The 14,846-nt window shown below is 38.1% G+C and overlaps 1 long non-coding RNA gene across 5 annotated transcripts in view; it reads right to left on the bottom strand.

The window, feature by feature from the left end:
• LOC310902670 overlaps positions 1–14,634 on the bottom strand; it is a 31,451-nt gene extending 16,817 nt beyond the window's left edge. For 2 of the 5 annotated variants that reach the window (XR_014586886.1, XR_014586887.1), the window contains exon 1: positions 13,476–14,634. This is a non-coding gene — a long non-coding RNA (uncharacterized lncRNA). The remainder of the gene's footprint in view (positions 1–13,475) is intronic. The other 3 variants (XR_014586888.1, XR_014586889.1, XR_014586890.1) reach the window with 3 other exon arrangements.
• Positions 14,635–14,846: the final 212 nt, after the last annotated feature.

Raw genomic sequence — 14,846 nt, 5'->3', positions numbered from 1 at the left:
TTGTTCTCATTTGTCTTTTGGATGCGCTGAGTTGCTCATGTGAAGATTGCTAAAATCACAGCACACAAGATTTTGGCAGATATGATTTCTAAAACCTGTGTTGCATATATGTAATATCACACAGGTCCAATGTAAATATGTACAGTGCTTTAGAAGTAGATTAATATGAGACTGCCCACAGGAAACTTACTTGTGGAAGAGCAGCTCACTCAGAATGAATCCAGGCTGGACCAAACGAACACTAGTTCTGAGAAATTCCCAAGACTTGTCTTACACACTATTGTGGTATCACAGAGCTTTCCCTGCAGGATTAATAACAACATCTTTTGTACATTTCCCTCTCCTTGATCAAATACAGAAGCAATATGGAGAAAGGGAGGCAAACCCAGTCTTTTTGGAAGAATTAAAGTGAGTTTGAGTATTGGACGAATCGCTTACAATGAAAGTATTTTCTCAAGGAAAAAAGTCCTGAAATATTTTCAAAAAAAAAGAAAAAAGAAAAGGTTTAAAATTTGGATTGACCTCATCTTTTTTTGTTGTTGTTGTTGTTAATTTGCCCCATAAATTTGATCCCTACAACTGTGAAAACACTGTCCCAAATCTCTGATGTTTCATAATTTGTCTTGTCTCAAAAAAGATGCATTTATCAAAATGATTCCTAGATATATATTCACCTTATGATCTACATGATTGTACATTAATTTGTTAAGACCTTAAGAGACCTTAAGACAAACGCCTAAATGTGGAATCCACTAGACAGTGACCTTGAACCTGTGGAGAAACTGAGGATCATAGCCTGGAGCAGGATAAATACCGTTTCATTAAAAAAGCAATCCAGCCTGGGTGCAACTGATATGTGGACTTCTATAGCCAGGTAAATGAAACATCTAAAGTGGGACTTGTCTTGGAAACTGAAGATAACTTTTCATCCAAGTTTAGAGACAAGTCAAGGTCGTTCTAAAATTTCACTCTAGTTGAATTTTGTATATGTCCAAAAGGAGATAGGAACATCCTTTTGAACATCTTCCCCATTTTGGCTGGTTCAACTAGGGCCTAGAGAAGTTATTGCTGAATTCACTGATTTCCCACAGACATTCTGACAGTTTAGTTACGGCAACACTTGCAATGGTCAAGAAGTCGCTTTAACTGAGCATCTCCAAGAGTTAAGAGGAGTCTGAGCAGCTGTGAGGGAGTCCATGGGACCAAGAAAGAGCTAAATCCTGATTTCATCCATGAGATTCCAGAGAGCAGGCGTGTAGCTTGATTTACAGGGAGGTGCAAACTCTCGGCAGGAGAATGCAGAAGGAAGAGCCTCAGGGGGATCTTTGATGAGAGAAAACAATCTAGACATAAATAAAGACTTCAATGGATTTGTCCCTTCATTATTTTGGAGCCTGCTTGAAAGCCTCACTAAGTCAAGAGAAGAATTCCAGCTGGGGTTTAGGTGAAGAACCAAGGGTGCAATTTACACACAACTCATGTCATTCAGGAACATTTCTGCATTGCAGGGAAATATGCTTGTTAAAGTACTGAGCTGACACTGAGAAGCATTTGGCTATTACAGGATATTCTTTCATTGAGTTACTTGTTGCTGTCCAATAAAATAAAATATAGGAAACCCTTTAGTGTTTCATCAAATTCTTGCTCATTTCAAAGAGTACCAATATTTCTGTGTCTGGCTCACATATTAAAAAGTTTGCCTGCATATTAAGTTTCTTTTTTTTTTTTTCTTTTTTCTCTTTTTTTTTTTGTCATAGGCTTAGCTTCAGATCTTTCTATGACTTTTACTAGGGGCTATTTTTGAAGGATTTGATTCTGTTTTGCCAGTATAACCTTCAATTTCTAATGAGTGTTATTTCAAAAGAAATTTTTCCATTGGTAGGTAGGAGAAAATAAATTTACCTTGAAATTTAATGTGTTATTTACTTTGTATCTATTAATAAATCCCATCATACATCCTGCTTCTCAAAATGCTAGAGGTTATGATCTCTTCCTATTTGCTGTCCAGAAGTTAAAGAAACATTTAATTACTTCACTTAAGGTAATCTTAGACTTTTATTTTTCTACCTTTTGATTTTTCACTAGTATAGCTGGGTGACACTGTTACTATCACTAATTCTTAAAGTTTTAGAAACATATTGCAATTTTTCATCCTGTTCACTCAGTCAAGCATTCTCCTTCCAATATTATGAAGATATGATCATATTTTAACCACAACATACAGATGTTTCTCATTTCTTCAAGGCCCAGTACAAACCCAATTACAATTAGTGCAAAGGTTTTCCCTGGACAGAATAGATTTTAGATAAGAAGTAAAGCATGCTGTAAATTCATATTCATATGCATTGTGTGTGTATGTGTGAGCACATAAATACCTTGTAAACAGTGTTAGGTTTCTTGGTAAACATACACTATTATTATCACTATTATTATGATACGTTAATAACGATACACATATATATGCATATATACTCCATTAGCCCATTGACATCAATATGATTTTTAAAATCAGCAGCAGAAATAAATCTGTATCTATAGCTTTAGTGATCCTAATACATTACTATTATTCATGTCGTTCTGCTTTCTGTTGAATTATACCATAACAGACCTCTAGGTTGTATTTTTTACATTCAGTTACGTTATAATAATTGCCCTGCAATACCTGGGAGACAATTGAATGAAATTAGTACATGCAGTTCTGTGGCATGAAATATTTCTCCCCTTGAACTGGGATCCTTTTAGTGCTGTTTTACTGTTAATAAATACACAAGCAGCTTTGTCAGTTTAAGGAACAATTTTTTTTTTTAAGTCATGCAAATTAGGTATCTTTGGGGAGGTTTTGAAAATGTGTTTGAAGAACTAATTAAAAGGCTGTTACAAACAATAATAACCAGCTTTTGCCAAATTGCTTTCAATTCATTAATGCAACTTAAACCATTTTTATTTGCTTAAAAAAAAAAAAAGAAAAAACATGTTTCAGCCCAAAGTTTCTTCTTCCACCTTACATCACTAGTTAGATATTAAATATATTACACACATAAAAACATAAACAACAACACACAGTATCTTTCTCTTTTAATCATTTTAAATTTTGCTATTAATTCTTTAATTTTCCTCACTCTGTGTAAGTGTGTGTGTGTATGCGTATGAGTGCACGCATGTGCCTCTGATCTGGCTTATACACTGTACTAAATTGTTCAGTAAATACACTGCAGCAGGATAAGGTCTAACTGGAAGAAAATTGTTGTGAGTTACAGGAAATTAAAAAATTCCTGCAATACCAACCCACTACTCAAAGTCAATCTGTGGTATCCCACAATCCACTCGGCTCTGAAGTCAAGCCAGAATGATTTTTGAAGAGTAATTTCAAGCCTTATAAAGGGTCACATCATGTATTAAAGCCATATTTGCTTCTGTGTTTTGTAAATTTTGAACTCATTACTAAACCTTTGTCTCTTATACTGTACGTCTGGCTCTGAACTCTCCTTCATCAATCTGATCCTTAAAACTCCAACAAAAAAAAAACATGCAACACATTTTCCATGTGAAAAAGTGGTAAAACATAAATAGTTACAATCTCAAGGTGAAAGCATTTAAGAAAGGCTCTAAGAAGCTTATCATTTTTTTTCTACTCAAGATAGCAAAATCTTGAGCAAGAGGTTGCCCCAAACTGATATTTTCTGACCACCTTTGGGAAGTGCTGAGTGCCCTCAACTCCTGTTGACTTCACAAGAGATTAAGAAAGCTCAGCACCTCCCAGTATCGGTCCCACAGATATATATCTATATCTATTCACATACACACACACATATATAATGAACTGCTAACAAATAGTGGATCATCTACTCCTTTCCCTAGCCAAATTCTTTGTGAAAGGATCAGACCCAAGGTTAGAGGTAAAACCATATGCAATTTACAATAAGCAAAACGTGTCTATAAACAAAATACAATTGGAAATCTGGGAATCATTTATATAGAAAGTGCTGGCAAAGTGCAGGCATATGTGTACAGAACAGTGCAGCACCTCTACAGATTTCAACAGCCCCATTTCTGAAGTTGCTAAGCTGAACCTTTGTCGTAACTTGGGACTGGGAAAAAACACAGCATTAGTTAAAGAAAAGGGTTTTACCCTCACAGCACCTTCAGAAATGGGGTGACACTGTACATCTAGAAACCCAAGAAAACGGTGTGCACAGCTTGGGATTTGGTTCTTCCAGCCTATCTCCCCTTAATGGTTCTGTCATTGATCTGTTCTCGCTCAAGGATACCCACAGTATTTCATTATGTGCCTACATCACATATTTACACTGACTGGTCCAAATCCCTTCTATTTTCCCTGAATACATCCTTTTTTTTCCATGGTAATAGTCCTGAAGTGATCCAGCTAGAAGAATCTGGAACAATCTAAACAGACATTCAAGGAAGATACCCAGGAAAGTGGTTCCAAAGCTAGGATGAGATGCAGTTTAGGCAGGGACCACAGCCCCCAAGAGCGCACATGAGGAACCACATGAGAAAACTCACCCATCATGTGGCTTTCCTCTCTCTGTGACATGGATGGCCCAGCCAGGTCTGGATGTGGGCAAGGAGAAAGAAGGACATATTTTGGCCATGCTTTTCCACCATGTGGAACACATTGATAGTCAGAGCTGCTCAGGCAGACAGTGGGTCAGAAACTAACCACTCCTGGTCTGGCAGTCACGTAGGCTTTCTTAAGAAGTCAGAAGATGCTTAGATAGCTACACAGACATCAGGCTGGATCTGGATGAAACACTAAGCTCTGCTGAAGATCCAACATGTCTTGACAAGTAGAAATACCCATGTATTTCCAATGCCTGTACATTTTCACCTGAGCTGCAAGCTCCAAGAGACTTGTGACTTGGTCCATTGGAAACACAATAGCATGGACAAGAATAACAAGAAAGGATGGCTGGTTTAGTATCCAACAGGTCACTGAGACTAAGGGAAGAAGAATCCACCACTGTATTTCAGCATCAGGCAGTGGTTTCACTGTGCGAAGAGTTAGTACAATAACTATGATACCATCCTGAGACTGTGGGTCCTCAATCAATTCCTTTTTCTGCCCTGGATGTCTTATGAGGTGATGTGCAGCTCATTTGAGCTATTTCTTCACTGAAAAGACACTTCTACTAGTGGAAGAGTGGTGTGGCTGGTCAGTGACAAATAAGCTGCAATGCATGATAAGAGTAAGGACAGAGCAATGTTATCTCAAGCCTTTTGGCACACCAGATAATGGAAGTAAGAAGTTCCACTGTGTTTAAGTGAAGTGCTTTGGGTTTTAATTGTTAGCATGAAGATAAACCTTTCATCTCTGTAACCACTATTCAGCCTGTATTGGTCTTAGGAATCTATTTTGGTACAAGAGGACAATGAATTATTTAGACTACCCAGTCTCCAGTACTGTCAAATTCTGGTTCTGTCTACTGTTAATGTAAAGTAGCCTTGGTGTTTAAATTAGCAACTTGAATAGGAAGCGTAAATACAACCTTAGTTTCCCACCTACAAAACTGGGACAATGACATTCATGATACTCTGTAGGTGAGGAGAAGAGAAATATTTTGAAAAAGACCGTGAGATTATATCACAATATTATGATATGGGACATAATAACATTATAAATCAAGAGAACTGAGACTGAACCAGAAGTGGTCCAAATTAAATTATGGAGGTTGCACAGGAAACCTGTTGCAACACGCGAGATACTAACTTTGCTCTGAGACAAATGACAAGAATTCTTGTGTCTGATGAGACAAGACAGGTGAGTGATGTATATGATCTCCATGAAAAAGTGGCTATCTCAGGCTGGAAATGGCACTCTATTTACTACTTGAAGAGAGAAATTTCACAAGAAAATGAAGACAAGGCATTAAAGGTAAAAGAACTACCAGATAAAATATATTTGTATGTTTTCCAATAAGCATCAGGTCAAATACACATGAAAATGCAAGAAGAGAAGTGGAGGTTTATACTGTTTTCATTGAAATTGTATTGCATAGAAAACAGCATGTTGGTGTCACAGTACTTAAAGGATTTAAATGTATTAATTGTTGATGTACATCCATTAACATAGACATGTGCTCAAAAAATATTGCATACTCTCTGTCTCTACCAGCATTTATCACAATAGCTCTGCTTCTAGTGGAACACAGAATCCTCTAAGTCCCAATAAAATACATGCTAAATGACATAAAACAGTTAACATAACCTGTGCCATAATTATACATGTGGTTGTTATAAAATTATGTTGATAAATTTCTCTAAAACTGTACAACTCACATTTGGGGGCTTGGTTTGAGGTAACATGCATCAGAACCACGAAATGAAGGAAGAGGCGTGCTTGGACGTTCTGTGTGTCTAATTTAGAAATTTATTCAACTGAAAGAAGTCTCCTTGGAGGCCAATAGAGAGACGGTCTGCAAATTTCCTCTGCAGGAACATATACATATGTCAGAAAAGGCATCGCTCCAGTATGATCATTACAGCCCCATGAGCACTCCACGCTAATTTGACGGCAGACCGGGTGACTCCACCCACATCCAGGAATCAGATTCTTTGGAACAACTTTAAAATCGCTGTATGAACAAATGCAGCATCCCCCAAAAGCTTAGTTCTTTTGGAAATCCAGTGGCTGGGAAGATTCTAAAGATGCCTTGAAGAAGCAAATATACAGCAAGTTATGTTTATAAATCAGACCTTCAGCCTTCTATGAGTGGAAAAATAAATATAAGGACTCCAACTCTATCACAAATCACATCTTTGTTTCTATATACATCCCCTCTTCTGACTCCTTTTGTGAATAATAATAATAAAAAAAAAAAACACAGAGAACTCAAGCGTGATGGAATATAACTCTACCACTCTCCTTCTACATTACATATCTCAGGAAACAGAAATACCTAACTCACAGGAGCAGTTTTAGGATATTTTGTTGTGGTACCCAATGCTTATGTACTATGGAGAAATGCACTGCAGGAAACCTGAATTAAAATGGTGGAAAGAAACATAGCTTATTTAAACATTTTCAGTACTGATACAGATATGATTTTCTTTGATGAATATAGAAAGAAGAAAAAAAAAAGACAGAAATGAGCAGAAGGAAAAGTGGCAGTTTATAATGGGACAGTGGCAGCTCTACCATAACTGTGGTTAGGATTGTTTCCATTATAAATCCAGGCATGCACTCCCACTGCTACAAATCACAATAAAATATTTTCAGCTTCAAATATGGCATACATGGCCCCTGGCCAGTAAATTGTTTGGGCAAATTTGAGGTCATATGTCAGATATCAAATTTTTTTTTTTTGAAAATGAGTCATAGTTCATGCATTTCTATTTTCACTATTTAGTCACACCCCAAATAGCTGCTGTACCACATGGCTCATCCAGAACACATAAAACAAGGCTAATTAAAAATATACTCCTGAGATATTGTACATAAGATCAAGTCTAAGATATGAAAATTATATTTTAAAATTCCTCTCATGATTCAGAAATACAAGATTGGTTAATGCAGAAATGTTTGAGATTTTCAGCAAACAGGACATTTTTCATGATGATGAGTTATATAAAAGGTGACTTCATCAGAAATGTCAGCCTATGCATCAGCATTGGCACTACATCGTGTCCATCCCAGGACTGAATGAGTGGGTACTCTCTTTGGATAACTGTATGAAAAAGCATGAGAAAATAAGTCATATCACAGTGAAACAGTAGTTCACCATAGGGAAACTAGTCTAAGTACTAGTAGTGGCAAAAAGGAAATTTGGTTGTATTTTGGGCAGATTACTTAGAAATATTTGAGGTTCTCAGTCAGATATCCAGTGTAAGAATACTGAATATATTAACCAACAGCCTTAAGCCAGATGATCAAATGACCCTGGAGGCTGGATCTGTTGTGGTGGTTTTAGGAGAGTGCCTAGTTCAGGACAAAGGAGTCTTGGGCCAAATCCTGACTTTCACCGAAGCCAGTGAAGACATCACCACTGAAACCAGTAAGCACAGCATTTAATACATGCCAGTTTGGTTGTGCCCACTCTTCATGGTTGTGCCTACACTTTGCGGCCCAGGCACACAATGGTGCACTGTATTCATCTGCTGACTGCAGGGCAAAGAAATCTTGGGCTGTGCCATTCTCTTTGGAGAGAAATTCATGCAAAGGGACAGAGGGAGCTTCAGTAAACTCCAATGGATGTTTTGGATCAGAACAGATGTGAGGACAGCATCAGATGCCACCCCAGAAAGCATCTCCAGGACAGACAGTCCTAGAGGCCATTAAATATTTCCAGTTTTCCAGCTTAAATTGAGAGTGCCTCCTCTTTTGTACGAAACCAAGTAATAGAGAGGACTAAAATTATGTAAATTCTCTGATGCATTTTAAGAAACTATGTATTATAGCTTTTTCTTTAAAAGAAATCCTCTTTTTAAACGTGCCTTTGCATCGTGTAACTCAATGTGCATAGAGAAGTATTCATAACTAAAGTTAACTTCTTCTTCACAATAGAACATGTGCATATCATCATGTGGAATTTGGGCATCGCTATAGTGACTAACATATTTGTGGCACCGCTCCTCCAGGAATTTGATTCCTAGCAATATAAGATCAGGTTCATTTGATGTTTATATTGAATCTTGCCATTGGTTTGGCCATAATTGAGTTGCTTTTGATAATCCATTAAACAGTTTCTGGAAAGTATTCAAGTGCTAAAATATCTTTTTATTAAGCTAATGAAAATCACTAGTCTGATATAAAGAGATGCAATTATGAAATCCACCCTGAAATAGCTTAACATCTTTTATTTCATCCTGGTAAGATTACAATACAGACGTACTTTTAAATAGGAACCCTTCTTTTAAAGGGTTACAACTGAGTGTTTTAGGTTAGCTGTAAATGTTGGCAATAACTTAGGGAAGTTCCAAATGCAAACAGATACTTGATACAAATGTACCAAGCTTCAAAAGAATCACTAGAATTTCCTTCAAAAAATAGCAACCAAATTAATATATAATAAAATTATTATGTTTCTATATGGAATGAGAAGACACGTAAATGGTCAACCTCCATTTTCCAAAAGCCACAAGAAGAAAAAAAAAAATCTGCTTATATCATACTTTCCAAGAGTCTTAGATGAATTGAGAATTGAGGGCTGAATTAGCCTCTTACAGAAAAGATGTTTCCATCCCAGTGGTGACATAACATATGTCCTGGGGGTGCGCTTTTATGGCCATTTTCTCAGCAGAGTAACTGCAGAGCCTGAACATGTTCATGGAGCAAAGCTAGACCTCCACGTGAGATCTGCTACCTGTACTATGCTGTGCTTATTTGATGGATTTATATGATATCTGACTCAGCATGGTGATTATTTGGCCACTTTCTGAAAACGTAATCCAAAGAACATACATGGCAGCAAAGGCCTCCCTACTAACTTCAGTAGTACTTGGATTAGGCCCCAGCTACAATTAAAACTCTGACAGATAGGGGCTGGTAGTGCCACTACAAGAAATGCATGACAAAGCGTGCACCTTAGGGGAGAAGGTTTCAAACCTTTGCAGATTCAGGTCCGTAAGTTATCCAGTGTGTAGGTTGGTATGACCTCTGTGCACTGTCTACTGAGTTACTGTGGCTCCACTAGCATCTCCTGCCTGTCCTTAGAGGACTCTTAATCCTTTTTCCACGTGCCCTGCATGTTTGCCATGGCACCAAGCTCTGGAACAGAGCACAAGGACTCTGCCTGTCCCCTGTGCATTGTTAGAACCAGAAGAAATTATCTCTTTTGAAGCTTTGCTTTATTCTTCAAGGTAAAGATACATGGACAGAGACATCTAAAAACAATTATCCCTCTTTCACTAAGGTCTTCTTGTTAAGAAATGTATTTGAAAAAGCCAAACTCACTATAATATCTTCCAAAAGGGCAGACCAGATGTTTTTTCTATTTAAAACCATTTTTAATTTCCAATTTTCCTTCACTTTTATTGAAAAATAAGTGTTGAAATTAAATATGAAAAATCTCATACACATCCAGTATAATTGTGTTCCATCTGGCCAAGTAAAATACTTTTACCCATAAAAAGTTTGTTTTTTCAATCCCTCAGAATTTCAGCAACAAAAACTAAGAATATCCTTTTATTTACACAGTTTTTAAACAATGATTTTGCTTGTTTGTTTTGGAGTTGCTGGCAAGCCAAGAAATCAGTTTTGTTCTTGGTGATTTCCCCACTGTTAGAAGGCAGCATGAGAGGGAAACTGCCATTGTGCTATGTGAGAAATGAAAAACCAAGGAGCAAGACTGGGAAAGAAAAAGAGAAGAGAGAGAAGTTGGAGAGAGGAAAGGGTGAAGATAAAGGCAAGAAACCAGGAGTGTGAGATGATTTCCTCCTTGCCACATCCAAGGAGTCAGTATGGAAGATCAACAATATTCTCAGTAGGAAGGATAATGAAAGTAGCTAGAAGCCCAGAGCCAAAGAGTAAATGGTAATATGAAGCCCCCAGCAACAATTATAACTGACAGCGCATTATTTTTGAACAGATCTCAGAACTGGAGAGTGGAAGGATGTTCAATTTTTCAACAAGTCAAAATTCCATGGAAAGCAGATATTGCTGGGGGCAGAGGGGTTGAAGAAGGTAAAGAGAAATCATTCAACCAAATCCAACTTTCTGTCAGAAATTTCTTTGTTGGAAGATAGTTAATTTTGTTTAGGGCATGTTCTTAAACTTGAGACCATGTACATTTGTTTAAACTTTGCATTCCCATCTCCCCATATAACGTAAGTCTTGAAGCTCAGTTAAATCTGAATTCCTATAAGTTACAACAGCTCTCTTAGAGTAGGAAGGGACGTTTGTAATATGGACATGAGAGCTGGGGTTTAATACGAAAGGAAGCAGAGTCTGTGAAAAGGTTACTTCAGTCATAAAGGAGAACATCAGAATATTGATATACGCATGTATATTTGAAAATGATCACACACCAAAAAAAAAAATCATTGCATAAAACAAATACATGTTTATTTGGAGCTGACTGACTCAGTCGTCATCTCCAGCAGAAGTAAGTTGGTAGTTGTTCTGAGTTCTCCACAATCCAGCCTTTCAAATCACAAAGTAGCACAGAAATGCCCAAGCTGAAATCCCATGCCTGCCTTCTCTTCCCCACTGCCCCTTAAGCCCAGGCCAGCACCTCCCCATGAGGAACCTCATGGTCCTTGTATCTCTCCCTTTCAGTGACATTTACTCAAGTGTTAAAATCTTACATTTCATTTATATCTATGGACATTAGGGGTTGTCCAAATGCAGTTGTCTTGCAGTTGGAGCACAGCCCTCTTTGAGCATATCAGTTACAGGACAGGTAGTGAAGAGCACATCTCAGCCTGGTGTCTCAGCTCCCAGCAGGTGTGTTATTTCACAGCATTTTATCACAGCACTACAACAGGTGCAGGTCATAGCTTTCTGTCCAGGCATTTCATCTAGTGCAAGGCATAACATCTTGGCAATAGGCAAAACTCTTTCTGGGGAATGTTTTATAGCATACACATAGAAAGGCACTGAGAGAGTAAACAGCAATTAGGGAAAAGGCTAAGAACACTGTTAACCCCCTAAAGTTCCAAGTAATCATTGCCAAAGTCTATTTATTCTACTGTGGAATTTGTGTACAACCACAGGGGATATAAAATGGAATTGAAATCCCAGAAAGACCTTGACTATGACTCTAACATAACAAGACAGAGCTACTTTGTTCATCCTAGTAAAGGCAACCGTGCCCCATGAACCACACAGGATAGCAGCATCTCATTGTGTGTCACCACTGAACATCTTGTTAGATTTCTCTTCACCTTTTTAAATTAACTCACAGTTAACTCCCTCTGCTGCACCTGCTCATGGAACAACAATGTGTTTTCTGAAATAAGGACCCTTCAAATGCAAGCTGCATGCTGCTTGTAACTTGCCCCTGCAAATGTGGGCAACCAAGAAGCCACCATAAATCTCCAGTCATTGACCATCAATCATAAAGCTCTGCGACAATACACAAATAGAATCACAGAATGGCTGAGGTTTGAAGGGACCTCTGAAGATCACCCAGTCCAACCCCCCTGCCAAGCAAGATCACCTAGAGCACATTGTGCAGAATGGCATCCAGGCAGGTTTTAAATATCTTCACAGAAGGAGACTCCACAACCTCTCTGAGCAACCTGTCCCAGTGCTCTGTCACCTCACAGTAAAGAAGTGCCCCCTTATATTGGGGTGGTGAATAGACAAATTAAACAGGAAAGGCAAAATGAGAAAACCTACAGTCTCCACTCCCTGTGGTAGCAAAGGCTATGGTGAGGGCAATCACACTTGAGGAGGTAAAACATCATGTCTTTCAAGCAATGATAAATGAACAAATACCATCAGACACTTGCTAATGACTTCCAACAGGCTCTGTACATCTCTCAAACAGTGAGGCGTCAGAGCTGGGATCTATATCAGCCTTCCCAGGTCTGGCAGACATGGGCAAGGAGAGGTGACACAGTCTGAGAAATGGGACATGAATCTTCACCTCCAGGTCCTTGCCTTGGAGCAAGCAGTGCGGAGCTCAGCAGAAACCTAAAGGCATATAAAGCTAACAAGGCACCTTCTGGGAGGGAAAACACAAAACACAGTGAGCTTCAAATGCACAGAGCTTCTAACGCACAACAGTAACAAGTTCTTTCTCGCTCTACCTCCACAGAAGATGTAGACACTGAGTGCCCAGCTCCCAACACAGCAAACTTCCAGAGCTACCATCCAGCAGCTGCACAGCACATTAGCTACACGTTGTTTCCCTGTCTTAGTAGGGGCAGTAGGAAAAGACAGAAATATTTAGCTTTATATTTAGGCAAGGGGTCATGCCAGCATCGCCATCCAGCTTTCAGACCAGAGTTGACTGGTATTTGCCAGCTCCCGCAGAGGAGGCTCCCTGTCTGTGAGCAATGCAGAGCTCTAACAAGTGCAACCATGAGCACCATGTAAAGACATGGACACTCTTGTTGATTTTGGTTTTACACTGTTGTGCTACTCATGTTAAGCTTCTGAAATATTTAATGACTACTGTTGATCCAGAACTTGCATACCTTCTATATGTGTTAATGTGCTGGTGCTTGCACGTTTCAGGTTTCCATTTGTTAGAAGAAAGGAAGATATCTAGCAAAACTTTTAAAACAAAAAAATTCCATGAAAGCATACTCTCTAGCCACAGAAACACATTTCTGAACCACAAAGATGTGCATACTGTAGCATAAGAATATGCATAGAAAATTTAAAGCAATATTCCCTTGAAATTCAATACTATAAAACATTAAATATCACAAGTTAAATCTGAATTCAATTTTTCTTCAAAATCACTAACCTGCATCTCTGTCTATGCAATATTTCTTTACACGATTCTGTATGACATCCTTCTCAAAAATACATTGGAATACCAAGATCCATTCCATTAATTAATTACCTGTGCAGATTCTTTTATCTTCAAGAAATATTCTTACTCCTAATTTCTTTTTTTTTTCTCTTTGGAATCAGTAAAATTAATGCAAGTTTAACTCAGTCTTATTGAGAACAATAAATTTCTCCTATATTTACGCCAAACAGCAAGTACATCTCTGCAAGTTCATTAACTTCCATAGAGACTAACTTATTTGATCTGGAGAAAGACAGGGGCAAGGTGTAGCAGCTCGGCACCTGGAGGGCTGTGAAGTGTTCACCAGTGACATCATTACTAACAGCTGAGGGCTGCTGATAGCAGAATCAGCTGCTTAGAAACTGGTGTGCCTAAAAAGCCAGTTTACGGGCTGCCCCATAGCTTTTGGGGAAGGTGGAGGGGGGAAGAAATAAGAGGGTTTTATAGTGCTTCAGTTGCCTTTGATCCTGTGTTTTAGGGTGTGTTTGCTAAAGAAATCAATTTCTTTTGATTTAAAACCAAAAGTAGGGTTAAACTCATGCCTGATGTAACTCTTATGGAGTTACACTAGTGATTAATATTTTAGGGCAGTGGTGCAAGCTATTTTAGGTGCTGTGCTTTCTTTCAAGCACCTCTGAATGTATATATGAAATTCAAGGGTACCATAAACTAAACAATATTAGGAGTTGTAAATAGAGTCTGTGAAAACAGCAGAAGAATCTAGTAACACAAAAAAGGTGTTTTAGTCAGGAACAAATCCCATAGAGTTCAAGACAGAAAGATGTCACCATCACTGTAAAGGTCTTTTTCATAAGGATAACAGGAAAAAAATTAGAAAAGGCACAGATGATGGGTTGCCATTTTTATGACTCTGGAAAACATCCAGAACCTAAGTTGAGGAATATATTGAGCTTTCATTTCTACATAGATAGATCCCTGTGAAGTGTAACCTATACCCCTGCTGCTTTGTGTGCAATGGATTTCCAAGGGACTCTTTGGGGAGAGCATGAGATTATTGGCTGGACTCAAAGCAGATTTCAAGTTTGAGAGGTGTCTAAATAAAACAGGGGAGAAGCACTTCTAAAACGGAGGCTCCTCTGATATTAAGGAAATACCTTTTAAACAGTTCAGCTTTCCTCCAGTACTAATCTTTTACTTCTCCAATACTAATCTTTTCCTCAGAGAAGGATGACTTAGAGACTTATTGCTATTTTCACAAATCATTTTATCGTATTTCCTTGAGGTTTAATAGGTGAAACTGCTATAGGTTGTGTGATACAGTGCAACCGAAGGATATTGTAAAGCCAAATCACATCTTTTCTTATCTCTTTGCTGTATCAAATTAGACAACTGAAAAGATTTCTCTTTTCATGAGTATTAAAAAAGATGTTTAGTGTTCTAACGGTATAACTTTATAGAAAT

This window comes from Anser anser, assembly GCF_964211835.1.
Source record: "Anser anser genome assembly, chromosome: 7".
NCBI classification, from domain to species: domain Eukaryota; kingdom Metazoa; phylum Chordata; class Aves; order Anseriformes; family Anatidae; genus Anser; species Anser anser.
Note: the sequence above shows the minus strand (reverse complement) of the source record. Positions and strands in the feature narration are given on the sequence as shown.